At 43.3% G+C, this 14,488-nt stretch overlaps 1 protein-coding gene across 5 annotated transcripts in view; it reads right to left on the bottom strand.

Moving 5' to 3' along the window:
* The window catches only part of psip1a (PC4 and SFRS1 interacting protein 1a), a 198,435-nt gene extending 185,124 nt beyond the window's left edge, over nucleotides 1–13,311 (bottom strand). For 3 of the 5 annotated variants that reach the window (XM_042755354.1, XM_042755299.1, XM_042755382.1), the window contains exon 1: nucleotides 12,942–13,310. The gene's annotated coding sequence lies outside the window, so the exon portion shown is untranslated. Of the gene's footprint in view, nucleotides 1–12,941 lie in introns of all 5 variants that reach the window. The other 2 variants (XM_042755423.1, XM_042755461.1) reach the window with 1 other exon arrangement.
* Nucleotides 13,312–14,488: the final 1,177 nt, after the last annotated feature.

Below are 14,488 nucleotides of genomic sequence, written 5' to 3'. Positions count from 1 at the left end.
ATACCACTGCCTTAGAAATAAGAATATATATATATATATATATATATATATATATATATATATATATATATATATATATATATATTAGGGATGGGAAGATTAACCGATATGTATCGATACGCGGTCATGCGCGTGCACGATGCGATCGTGCATCGGAGGAGAGCAGCAGAGGATGAGTGAAATTTTGGAAGCAAATCGAGAATCGCACGGGTTTTTTTGCGAGACGCATCGGTTTTTTTCCGAAATACAGCTTATCCTTTTAATACAGAAGTGTTTTCAACCTGTTTTTTTGCGCATAATGTTTAATCGACCTACATAAAGTAGACAGCCTAAGCAACGGACTTGCGGATGTGTGTACTGCTTACACTACAACTCAATGTAGCCTTGCGCGGATGAAGCCAGTGATGCGCCCAAAGGTAGTTGCACAAAGCGCGAGGAGTACCTAAGCAAAACAAACATGTCGGACACGCCGAGATAATTTATCCTCCACTGAATTTTAAATCTAAAGTTTGGGAACACTATTGATTGTACACAGAAAGACGGAACGACTTGACAAGATAGATGCAATTTGTAAAATGTGCCGCGCATCTGTGGAAATACACGGCAGTACGACTAATTCTATATCTCACTTGGAAGCGGCGCCACGGTGTTGTTGTGGAAGCGTCTGCCAGTGCCCCCAGCATCCCCTGCCTCCACAGCTCTGACTCACCTGTAGCTACCAGCTCCAAAAGTGGTGAGAAAAGTAGCATCATAACACTGCTAGTTTTATGACTTTAAGGGTTTTGAATATTCAGTGTCAAAATATATCTTGTAAAACTTATTGGCATCATGATTTGAAAAGTGAAATCACAATTCTGTGTGCAATGGTAAGCCTTCACACTTCTGCTGCGAAAGAGTGCAAAGATTTTTTTTTAGTATATATTGCACTTATACTTCTGTTTTATCTTGGAAATACTTTAATAATATTGCCATGGTGTTCTAAAATGGCCCTCTACTGGAAAAACCGACACTCGGGCTCTGAGAGAAAAGCCAGTTTGTAAAAAAGTATTGGTTTTTTACTTGGTTAATAAATAATCAAACTAATTCAATGGCACCCATCCTCCTCTTTCACATAACCACATAAACTTGATCTAATTAGCTAGTGCTGTAATTATCGCATCGTATCGTGATATGGGGGTGTGAATCGTATTGTATTGCATCGCAAATTGCCACCACACATGTATCGTAATATATCGGATCGGATCGGATACTTTGTATCGAGATGCGTATCGGATCGGCATTATACCTTAGATGCCCAACCCTAATAATATATATATATATATATATTGTGACACGTGTCCCGAGCTCTCATCAGCGTCGCCGCCCCTGGAAACCGAGCAGTCACACCTGCTCCTGCTCGTCACGGGCTGAGCGGGCCACACCTGCGGATCATCAAGACTGCCTACTTAAGCACAGCAACCGAACACAGAGGTGAGCGATGTCTCCCAGCAGAGCCAGCTAACCTTACGTGTCTGTCTTGCTTACAGAGAGCAGTGTGTGACCGCCAGCCCCACCGCATACGGGAGAGCACAACGGACCCACACTGCCACCCCGCACACAAGAGCACAGAGGAAGCTGAGTTCCCACCCGCACCGGACCCCATCTTCTCCCACCGCCTTACACCACCACCTTCATTATTAATAAAATCCACCCTGAGGGGGAGGTGAACTCACCTGCACCTACACTCGTCGTGTCCTCTTCTTCAACCCGCCACAAACTGGTGGAGAATTCGGGCAAGACAGTGAAGAAGACACCGACGACCCCTACCCACGCGGTGGTTTCCCCAGCCGGATGTTTTTTTTTTTTTGGTTTTTTTTTTCCTTTCCCACACGCCCTGTTGGCTCCCGTGTACTTCTCTCTCCGGTGAGCCTCAGGTGGCTCTCCTCCCCCGGCGATGGAAGGAGCTCTTTGAAGCCCCTCACCGAGGGCAAGCATCCGCCAGCAACAAAATTATTGGAGCACATGGCCTCCCGCGGCAAGGGAAACTGAACGGAGCTCGCCCGCGGGCTCGCGCATGGCTCAACCTAAACGGCACGCACTCCTCTGCGCTGACTGACCGTCCTGTGTCCAGTGCGCAACCCAGTTGCTGCCGAGGATGACGCCCCACGATGACATTACCACGTACCTTCAGATGTTTGAGACCGTGGCCACTCGGGAGGCGTGGCCCACGGCGGAGTGGGCCCGGATCATCGCCCCGCTGCTGACGGGAGAAGCCCAGCAGGCTTATTTCACGCTTCCCCCAGAGCTCACCGAGTCGTACGTGGAGTTGAAAAAGGAAATCGTTGGTGAGGGTGGGAGTCTAGCAGGTTTGTTTCGCTCTTCTCTTTGAGCTCACCGAGTTTTCGACCCCCGACAGCCGCCCCGAGCTCAGGCGGCCAATCTCGGCTTCCCGTCTCGCGCAGGCCTGGTTATTCTGGCCCCTGAGCCGGGGTCCCACGCACACCAGGTAGCTCCGTGTCGTCTTTATTATGACCTGTACCAACAGGTGACGGGGCCTGGAGGCTTCTCCAAAGAGCAGCACGCGGACGAACCGTTTTAAAGCACTGCTGGGGTCAAGTGAGGGTGGTAGATGGAAAAGAAATCCAACCGGCACCTCACCCCACCCCTCACTTTATAGTGAAGAATGGCCTGCTGTACTGTGTCGCACAGCGGAGGGGGGAGGAAAAGACGCTGCTGGTGGTCCCGCGCAGCAAGACTGAAACGGTGATGGAGATAGCCCACGCACATCCCATGGCAGGACACCTAGGCGTACAGAACACCGTACAGCGCCTCCGTGACCGGTTTTCACTGGCCGGGACTGGAGGCCGAAGTCCGGCGGTTCTGCCATGATGCCTGCCCCCCCCACCTGCCAGCGGACCGCACCACGGACCCCTCCCCCCCAGCCCGCTGATACCGCTGCCCATCATTGAGGTGCCCCTTCGAGCGGATCGGGATGGACTTAGTGGGGCCGCTGCTGAAGTCCGCCCGGGGGCACGAACACATCCTGGTCATCGTGGATTATGCCACCCGCTACCCTGAGGCCATTCCACTCCGCAAGGCCACTACCAAAGCCATTGCCCAGGAACTCTTCCTGCTGTGTAGTCGGGTCGGCATCCCATCCCAGATACTGACTGACCAGGGTACCCCGTTCATGTCCCGGATGATGGGGGACCTCTGCAAACTCCTGAAGGTCCAGCAGCTCCGCACTACGGTGTACCACCCCCAGACCGATGGGCTCGTCGAGCGGTTTAACCAGACCTTGAAACAGATGCTGCGCCGGGTGACGGCCGAAGATAAAAGAGACTGGGACAAGATGCTGCCATACGTCCTCTTCGGGGTTCGGGAAGTCCCTCAGGCCTCCACCGGCTTCACCCCGTTTGAGTTGCTCTTCGGCCGCCAGCCCCGTGGTCTGCTCGACGTGGCCCGAGAGGCCTGGGAGCAACAACCGGCCGTACACCGTACCACCGTGGAGCACGTGCGGGAGATGCGGGAGCGGATCGACCGAGTGATGCCCATCGTCCGGGAGCACCTTGTCAAGGCGCAACAGGCCCAGCAGCGACACTATAATCGGCAAGCGGCGGCCCAACCACGGGAGTTCCAGCGAGGAGACCATGTCCTGGTTCTGGTCCCGACGGCCGACCCTGCAAATTCCTGGCCACCTGGCAGGGGCCGTACACCGTCACCGAAAAAGGTCGGCCCCGTCACATACCGAGTGCGGCAACCCGGAAGACGGAGAAGGGACCAGCTGTATCACATCAACCTCCTGAAGCGCTGGGTCGGAACTGGGCCTCAGCTCTCGGCCTACACCAAAGCGGCTCCCGTGGTTGTGGACATGGACCCTCAACTCTCCGCCGCCCAGAAGACCGAGCTGCAGCACCTGGTCAGTCAGTTTCCGGATGTGTTCTCCCCCCCAACCTGGGCGGCGGAAGAAACCCACGTCTTGGAACACGACGTCCCACGCCACCCGGAACCACCGTCCGGCAGCGGCCCTACCGTGTCCCGGAGGCTCGGAGACACGCGCCATCGAAGAGGAAGTACAGGAGATGTTGAGGTTAGGGGTAATTGAACCATCTCACAGCCCATGGTCCAGCCCCATCGTCATGGTTCCTAAGCCCGAAGGCACCCTCCGCTTCTGTAATGACTTCCGCCGCCTCAGCGAAGTCTCCGAGTTTGACTGCTACCCGATGCCCCGCGTCGATGAGTTGCTGGATCGTCTGGGAAGGGCCCGGTTTATATCAACCCTCGACCTCACGAAGGGATACTGGCAAGTCCCCCTCTCAGAACAGGCCAAGCCGAAGACGGCCTTCTCGACTCCAAATGGACACTGGCAATACCGGGTCCTTCCCTTCGGCCTCCACGGAGCACCGGCCACCTTCCAGGGTTGGGAGCCGTCCTCTCCCAGGTCCACGACGGCGAGGAACACCCGGTGGTCTACATAAGCCGAAAGCTGACCCCCACGGAACGACGGTACGCTACAGTGGAGAGGGAGGCGCTGGCCGTCAAGTGGGCAGTCCTGGAGCTCAGGTATTACCTCCTCCGCCGCCGCCCCTTCACTCTCATTACAGATCACGCCACCCCCTTGCAGTGGATGGCCCGGGCCAAAGAGACGAACGCGAGAGTGACGCGCGGTGGTTCCTGGCGCTCCAGGACTTCAACTTCACCGTGCAACATCGAGCGGGGACGGCCAACGCCAACGGACTCTCTCGGGTTTGGGCAGCTTTCGCAGGTCTGTCAGGGTCCACTCCCCGCCCTCCCCCAATCTCCCCGCTTCTCCACAGGACTAGGACGACGCTTGGTGGGGGAGTGTGACATGTGTCCCGAGCTCTCATCAGCGTCGCCCTGGAAACCGAGCAGTCACACCTGCTCCTGCTCGTCACGGGCTGAGCGGCCACACCTGCGGATCATCAAAGACTGCCTACTTAAGCACAGCAACCGAACACAGAGGTGAGCGATGTCTCCAGCAGAGCCAGCTAACCTTACGTGTCTGTCTTGCTTACAGAGAGCAGTGTGTGACCGCCAGCCCCACCGCACACGGGAGAGCACAACGGACCCACACTGCCACCGCACACAAGAGCACAGAGGAAGCTGAGCAACCCGCACCGGACCCCATCTTCTCACCGCCTTACACCACCTTCATTATTAATAAAATCCACCCTTCGGGGAACTCACCTGCACCTACTTGTCGTGTCCTTCTTCACCCCGCCACAATATATATATATATATATATATATATATATATATATATATATATATATATATATATATATATATATATATATTCTTATTTATTTAAAGTCTTTCTAAAGAAGTGGTTCTTAAAGTGTGGGGCGCACAAGTATTGCAGGGGGCACGTGGGCCATCAGCAGAAAAAGAAAATAAATAAAACCGTAAACAGCTTAGAATGGGAGACGGATCGGTTTGTGAAAGGGAAGAGAAAAGCTACAGATAATGTCACACAGACCCAGGCAGATGCTGGTCATTCAAAAGTTAAATGCAGAAAATATGATGAGGCATATCTTGCTCTTGGCTTCACTCACTGTGTCTATACCAGTCCGGACGCTACAGTTGTCGCGTCGCGCCGCAACAGCTCTACTGTACAATGCGAAAAAGCAACCGTTGCAAATCATTTTAACTTTGTGTCAGTACATCATACATAGAACAAGGCATCAGCTTAATGACCGGTTTTGTCGATTCGCATCGCTCCGTGCCGCATCCAGTGTAGACAGCGTCACGGGTTCTACTGTATTTTGCCGCTCGTGTCCAGTGTAGACACGGTGTTTAATGTCATTGGTGAGGAGGAAAGCCTGTGTGTGTCCTATGCCTTCGCAGACATCATGAAACCTACAGTAAATAAATAAATAACAGAGAGAATAATAATAACAGTTATTCTCTCCTTGCATTTTTTTTTTTATGTGATGCAGGTGTTTTTTCCCTGTAGGTTCGGTAAATATAATTTAAAAAAAAGCTTTTTTTTTTAATGATTTTTTTTGGCGCAACCAAAAACAGTTTGAGAACCACTGGTCTAAAGTTTACAGGCAGTGTTTAAAAAGTGTAGTCCACATGTTTACATATGTTTATTACAGTGACTTTGAATTACCTAAAGTAGAGTGGCAAAGCAGCAGATTTGTTTTTATATTTCTGCAACAATGTTGGGCAGTAACGCATTACTTAGTAACGCGTTACTGTAACTTGATTACTTTTTTAGTAACAGAGTAATTTAATGCGTTATGATTTTCAAAATAGTAATTAGAGTATAGTTACAAGCCAAGGTCTCTATACATTACTGCCACGTTACATTGCTGACAGAATCCAGTGTTTTATAATCTAGAGATTGTAAAAAAGATGTAGCGCACTATCGAGTCAAGTGCCAGTGAATTAGAGACCTGCGGGACAAGATGCTGCTGCGAGCGGGTAGACACTTGTGTGTGCGGGATGTGGGAGAATAAAATGATTCTCGGGACTACCACAAAACAAAAATTTCTAAACATAAAATATCTAAAACAAATAAATTGTTATTCATCTATTGCACAAAAGCAACACAAACTAATATAAAATATACACGATTAACAGGTGAAAGATTATGCAGAGAAGGCCATTGTACACTGAGTAGGGGTGGGCGATCTGAGCAAAAATCACGATATTTTACACTGTCCAGGCGATATCAATATTATATTGCGATACAAGAAAAAAAAAATTACAGGCAAAATATTTGAACCTTATATAACTAGAAAAAGTGAGTAATTGGACATAGACCTGAAAAGTATTTTTTTATTGTGCCATTGTTTTTCTCAAAAAGTGCAAACGTGCAACATGAAGTAGGCCTGTATGAATTAAATTAAATATTGTGTTTGAGTTGGCCAGTGGTTCCCAAACTTTTTCTGCTGGGCACCCCTTTTGAAGAGAAAAATATTTTCAAGGCCCCCACCCCCTCTTTTTTTTTTTTTTTTTTTGGAAAGTCTCTTATGATTCAAGATTTTTATTTTTCACATACATGGTTATATGGAGAGCATATGACATGCAGTGACATGTAAGTCAGGTCTGCTTCATGGACAGTGTAATTATTAAAGAATACAAACACAAGAAAGTGATACGGCAAAAAAAGATGATATGGAAAAAGTAAGAAAAAAATAAGAATAAAATAAAATGCTTATAAAAAAATGTGCAGGACTGTATACTGTAGACTTAATAAATATTAAGATGAGCAGGAATGTACAAGAGGAGAATGTGCAAACAGGTTGTACGGGGTATTTACATAGCAGCAATAAAGGTAAAAATGTAAATAAATAAAAATAAAAAAAATAATAGAAATTGCTTGGTGCAAGTGTCAATGTCAGTATATTCAGTATCTTACTGATAATTAAGTGAAGTCATGTAGAGGTTAAGAGACTGAGTTTGAGTTTAGGAGCCTGATGGCCTGGGGAAAGAAGCTCCTCCTAAGACTAAGTTTTTGCCATCAGGCTATGGAAGCGCTTACCAGATGGCAGCAAAATGAAAAGAGAGTTACCAGGGTGATTTGTGTGATTTGTGATTTTAACAGCTCTGCTTTTGCAGTGTTTGAGGTAGATGTCCTGCAGGAGGGGAGAGCAGACCCTGAGATGCGCTCAGCTAAGTGCACAACTCTCTGCAGGGCTTTGCACTCTTGACTGGAGCTGTTCCCATACCACACTGAGATACACTGAGTCAATACACGTTCTATGGCCCCTGAATAGAAAGTTTTCAGGATTGCTGGTGGGACCCTGAATTTTCTCAGCTGTCGCAGATGGTACAGTCTTTGCCAGGCTTTCTTAACCTGAGTTTGAATGTGGGTAGTCCAAGTCAGGTCCTCGAATATGTTTACACCAAGGTACTTGAAGCTGCTCACCCTCTCCACAGGGGTCCCGCTGATCATAAGAGGAGTGTAAGGCTGCTGCTGTCTCTTCCCGAAGTCAACAATCAGCTCTTTAGTTTTACTCACATTCAGAGAGAGACAATTGTCCTGGCACCATGATGTGAGTTTCTCTACCTCATCCAAGTATGCGGCTTCATTGTTGTTGGAATTGAGGCCCAGAACCACAGTATCATCAGCAAATTTGATAATAGATGTAGCGCTATGGGAAGACACGCAGTCATGTGTGTAGAGCTCCCACGTTCAGGGTGATGGAGTTGGAGGTGTACTGGCCTACTTTCACCACTTGAGGTCTGCCGGTGAGGAAATCAAGAATCCAGTTGCATAGTGAAGAATTCAGGCTGAGGTCCATGAGTTTATAGCTTGATGGGGACTATAGTATTGAAAGCTGAGCCATAGTCTATGAATAGCAGCCTTACATAGTTCCCATTGCTGCTGTCAATGTGCGTGAGAGAAGAGTGCAGGATGTGAGAGATGGCACCTTCAGTGGATCTGTTGGGGTGATAAACTGAAGAGGGTCCAAAGTATCAGGGATGGAGGAGCAAATGTTGTTCTTTATAAGTTTCTCAAAGACCTTCATGACTGTTGATGTGAGGGCAACCGGACAATAGTCATTCAGGCAAGAGGGGTTATTGGCAAGAGGGGTTATGCTCACCAAGGCTACATTTATTTATTAAAAATACAGTGAACACTGTAATATTGTGAAATATTGTCAATTTAAATGTTCAATTTTGCGTTCAATTATTTACTTATCAGGCAAGTGGCCGCATGATAAGCTGGACAGTTATACAGTGTAGTCTTCATCACCCTGTAAAGGTTTCTTTTGCAAAATAATCTGCTGACTACACTCTCCCTCAGTTTGGGAACCACTGGAGTAAGCGATTTGCACTCTATTAGTTTGGTCTGTTACGATGCTCTATGTGTATGATTACTCAAGCTTGTGTAGTACGGCGTTGCATACAGAGAACAAAAACGTTCAGCCTTGACTCTTTATCGTCATTTGTCTTAAAATTTGCAAAGCGTACCAAATTGAACAAAACTATATAAATGCTAAATCTGAATTCATGAATATATAATGGCATCCACGGTATAGCAAAATCCATATCATGAAACAACATAATACCGGTAGTCACTTTCATACCAGTATAGCATCCACACTGAGTCCAAAATGTTTGCATGCGTTTTTCAGTTTTTCACATTTGTCATCCTTTCCAATTAAAATGCATGCTACGGATGCGTAAATGCAGAAAATGGAACCTGATCTGAATTTTTTATGATGGACGAAAGTTTCGGAGGCAGTCTGTAAACGTGAGGTCATATTTATTTTTTCAACGTGTGAAAATTTCAGACGAAATTTTCGGACTCAGTGTGCAAAGACCTTTAGGCTATAATACATGTTTGCAACATTGAGCAGTGCAGTGCTGAAATTTGCGTGCTCACGAATCCTCTCATTATAACACACGAATTGTAGACATTATGAAAGATTCACTATGCATATATTTATTGTGTTATAACAGAGATTTATGTGATTGTGATGTACTGAGATGTCTTTTAGATATTATAAATGCAGCGCTCTTTCCTGGCATTCTGCCATGTCAAACCATGCGCGCAGCAGCCGCTTGCTTTCGTTAAAAATAAGTGTTCTGTGAATGTCAATGCTGTAATAACAAATATTTATTGGGAGTGTGTATGCTGGGATTTCATAAATTTTATGGAGAAAAAAGTAACGTAACTAGTAATGTAACTAATTTCTAATTCCTTTTGAAATAAAGTAATCAGAACAGTAACGTGATTACTTTTAAAAGGAGTAACCAGTAATCTGATTACATTTTCAGAGTAACTTGCCCAACACTGTTCTGCAATCTACTTTAGTTTGTGTGATTTGTATATTAATGTTTACACCAGGCTTATTTGTCAGTGCTTTATGTTGTCATAATTATTACATGCTTTCAAGGTTGGAAGTTCAACAAATCAGTCAATATACTACTCATATCAATTCATGCATCACCTAATTTCATCATAGGCCTGGCCTACAGAAAAGAACATTTCTGTTTAATCTGTCTAATATTGTGTTGGTCATACTATACAATGATTTTTTAGCTTGTCTTTGTTGAATAATACAGTACATAAAGAGCTTTAAAAATAAACGCATATTAAATCGCAATCGCAATATTGGTAAAAAAATAATAATAATAAATCGCAAATCGATTATTTTCCAAAATCGTTCAGCCCTAGTAAGGAGTTGTGAAACATGTTCCGAAAGAAAGGCCCTGATCTTCTTGATGTTGAATAAAGCGAATCTGCAGGACCAGGCAGTTTTAGCAATTTGGTCTAAGAAAGTCAGTTGATCATCAATCATAACTCCAAGGTTTCTGGCTGTTCTTGATGGTGAAATTGTAATGAAATGATGGGTTTGATAGAACCACAAGCAGTTCTGTCTTGGCAAGGTTGAGTTGAAGGTGATGGTCCTTCATCCAGCAAGAAATGTCTGTTAGATAAGCTGAGATGCGAACAGCTATCGTTGGATCATCAGGATGGAATGAGAGGTAGAGTTGAGTGTCATCAGCATAGCAGTGATATGAAAAGCCATGTTTCTGAATGAGAGAACATAGTGATGCCATGTAGGCAGAGAAGAGAAGTGGTCCAAGAACAGAGCCCTGAGGCACCCCAGTAGTTAGATGTTTGACTTGGACATCTCACCTCTCCAAGATACCTTGAAGGACCTATATGAGAGATAAGACTCAAACCACTGGAGTGCGGTTGGATGCTCTTTGCCAATAGGGTTGATAGGAGGATCTGGTGGTTAACCGTGTCAAAAGCAGTGGACAGATCCAGCAAGATAAGTATTGAAGATTTGGAATATGCTCTTGCCAGTCTTAACTGATAGCAAGGCAGCCTTGGTTGAATGTCCACCTCTGAAACCAGATTGGTTGCTGTCGAGGAGGTTGTTCTGTGTGAGATAACTGTTTTGCAATGAAAGGAAGAAGGGTAACCAGTCTGTAGTTCTCTAAAAGAGATGGGTTAAGGTTGGGTTTCTTAAGTAGTGGGGTTATATGCGCCTGTCTAAAAGCTGAGGGAAAAATCTCCAGTGTGAAGGGAAGTGTTATTGATGTGAGTGAGTGCAGGTATACTGCAGGAGAAATGGCTTGAAGGAGATGAGATGGAATAGGATCAAGGAGAGAAGTAGTAGAAGGATTAAAAAGGATGAGTTTGGAGACTGATTTTAAAAGGGTGGGTAATAGTGACTGAATGTGATACAAAGGAGCTGTTAATACCCAGAGAAGGTAAAGGAATCAATTTCCAATCATTAGAGATAAGCAGACCAGTACCTCCACCTCGTCCAGTCAGACAGGGAGTGTGGGAAAATGAGAAATTATTCGATAGTGCTGCAGGAGTATCAGTTGTCCTCTGGTTTGACCCAAATCTCTGTCAGGGCCATGAGGTTTAGTCCTGAATGACTAGTAATAGATGTAATGAAATCTGCTTTATTTACTCCAGACTGACAATTCTAGAGACCAATAGAAAAAGAGAGCAGTGTATTAGCAGTCATAGGCAAACTGTGCAGGTTGTTAGGATTGTGCTGCCCATAGTGTGTGATGCGAGTGATTGTAATAGTAGGGATATGGAAACACATAGTAAAAGTTGTCGATTTGTAAACCTCAAACGAAAAATTAGAAATTAAACCAAAATCTCATTTTCCGTTTGTTAAACTAAACGGAAAAATGAATAAACAAGACATTTTTCCAATTCTTATATTTCATTCAAAATAGGAAATGAAATGATCAAAATGTACACGGACCTTGACTGCTTCTCTCAAAGAGTATTACTTTACACTGTCTTTTGCTAGCGCTTGAACACTTTACTCCAACTTCGGCACTTCTCAACACAAACTTGAATTGGTTCATTTAACAGTAGACATTTCAAGCTTTCTTTAGATATTTTTCTCATGTCTGTAAGGCAAGCAGCCTATACACTGAGTTTTGATTCATTTTATAAATTTCACTTTCATCAGAGTGGGCGGCATTGGGATGTTTGATAACAGTAAACCTCTGCTCACATATTGCGAACTTCTTTTTACGCCTAAATGAAGAATGAAAAAGAACTTCATTTTGAGTATATCAGGGTCTTAAGGAAGAAGAATGTTGCAAACAAGTGCGCTTGATACATGTACACTAGGGCATATGGCAATTGTGGCCTAATGGTTAGAGTCGGACTTGTAACCCAAAGGTCCTGGGTTCGATTCCTGGTACAGTCAGATATTTTTTAAGCATTAGATGTTTTACTGTTTTTTGTTTGTTTGTTTGTTTGAAACTCATAAATACTGAATTGCAAATGCTAAGCTACATAATTGTATAATTTTCTTCGTTTCGTGGGTGTGCTTGACCCGGTAAACACACAATTTAAAATATGAAATTTGGCCACAATGTTTATCACTTGATATTGCATGCATTAGATATAGGGCAACCTACCTTTTTTTTTTTTTTTTTTGATGCACCCTAACCATGGTGTATTCATTTTCAAGCATAAATAAATAAATAGCCTACCCTTTTGAACCAAGTCTGATTTTTTTTTTTTTTCCAGAAATCACACCCTGCTAATAATTACTTAAAGCAATAATAATTCAAATAAAATAGTTACAACAGTTTTCACTATGGTACCAAAATTGGCACCGAGAACCATGCCATGTTTCTGATATTTTTACTGGAATACTGAAATTTAGATAGATAGATAGATAGATAGATAGATAGATAGATAGATAGATAGATAGATAGATAGATAGATAGATGGACAGACAGCGCTACATTTAGAAATTTTAGTCTCATAATAATAATAATAATAATAATAATTTCATTTGTAAAAAAGTGGTTTACTATTATTCAGTCACTCACTCCCACAGACTCCTCTTCAACACTTCACATGCATATGCTTAACATACAACACGTGACTACATAATGTACTCACATTTATGTGCTGAATCTCGACATACGTTTTCACATACCTTCATACAAATAAAATATAAGCCATTACTTGTAATTACCGTGTTTATTTATGAAAGCTTTCCTCCAATGATGCAGTCTGTTCCTCTTCTCTTCTTTTCACCTTCTTGTAGATTTCCGCCAGTGTAGACGCTACTAGGCGTATTACTGACCTCCACAGGTTAAAGTTTGAACTAAATTCTTATATAGTGTGTTATGCAAGAACTGAAGAACTGTCTCAGAGATTAGTTTATGATCTTCACTGGCCGCTTTTCCACTGTCGGGCCAGTGCGTGCCAGGGCTACCAACGAGCAATGCTGGGCCAATGGCCTCTCACCTCAAGCTATTCCAGGGCTGCGTTCAGCCCCGACAAAACTATGCAAAACGTTTTTTAAACGGAAATGGTGGTGCGTTGAACGCCCTGTTCTGATGACGCAATAGTTGTAACTATGGCAGCTGAGAAGGCCATTCTTTGTGTTCTTTTTGATGAATTTAAGGAACCTCCCATACAGAGGTCACATATATTGAAATATATTAATAATAAATAAATGTTCATATATTTTCTTAAATCTTAAATCTATATCTTAAATCTTTCTTATATCTTAAATTTAAATAGAAGAAAATATATTTTATACAATGTGTGTAAATATATTTTGTAATATATTTGAAAAATATATTTAAATATTTTATTTTGGCCGCTTTTAAATATTTTTCACATATATTAAACATATGTAAATATATTATCGGAAATACTTACATATATTTATTTCCTTAATATGTAAATGCATTTAGATATCAGACTATTTAAATATATTAATTTGCAATAAGTGTCTATATATTAATTTCTAATATTTATCATATTAGATTTATGTATATGTAAATATATTCTATTTCTATAAATGTAAATATATTTTAAACATTCATATATTCAATTAATGCTCCTTTTACGAGATATCCAGCTGCAGACCCGCATATCGCAAGCGGTTTTAGCATTTAAAACTTGGTTTGACTATCCATAAATGTAATTTCGGATAGTCACAATTGTAATTCGGATAGTCATAATTATAATTCGACTAGTCACAATGACAATTAGAGATATCTGCTATTATAATTGCACTAGTAAGAAATCGGATTAGAGATACTTTATGACTAGTCAAAACTCCATTTAAGATATCTATAATTACTTTATAGATATCTTCAACAGACACGTCATACATCCGCAAATGTAATAAGAGATCTCTAATTCAATTTCGACTAGTCACAATTACAGTTTAAGATAACCGAATTGCAATTGTTCCTAGTCGAAATGCTGTTGTGTGACGTCAGAATAAATTTACTCAGCTCCTCCCCACCTACTCTGCTTACTGCTAACAACATAATAAAAGTCTGCTTTTGTTGTGACGGAGAGAAAAGCTACTGGATGAAGTGCTTCATGGATTATTAAATAAATCTGGATGCAGCCTTGTGTGGTAAAAGTTCTCCAGGGTGCATGTATGTTTAGCGCTGTGTTTTAATTGAATCATGTTGCAAAATAGACCAAATGCAGTGTAATGTTCAATAAAGGCAGAAAATCACAAACTGCTCGTCTGAATTTATTTATTATATATTT

This window comes from Cyprinus carpio, chromosome A1 (genome assembly GCF_018340385.1).
Source record: "Cyprinus carpio isolate SPL01 chromosome A1, ASM1834038v1, whole genome shotgun sequence".
NCBI classification, from domain to species: domain Eukaryota; kingdom Metazoa; phylum Chordata; class Actinopteri; order Cypriniformes; family Cyprinidae; genus Cyprinus; species Cyprinus carpio.
This window is presented reverse-complemented; position numbering and strand designations above follow the sequence as displayed.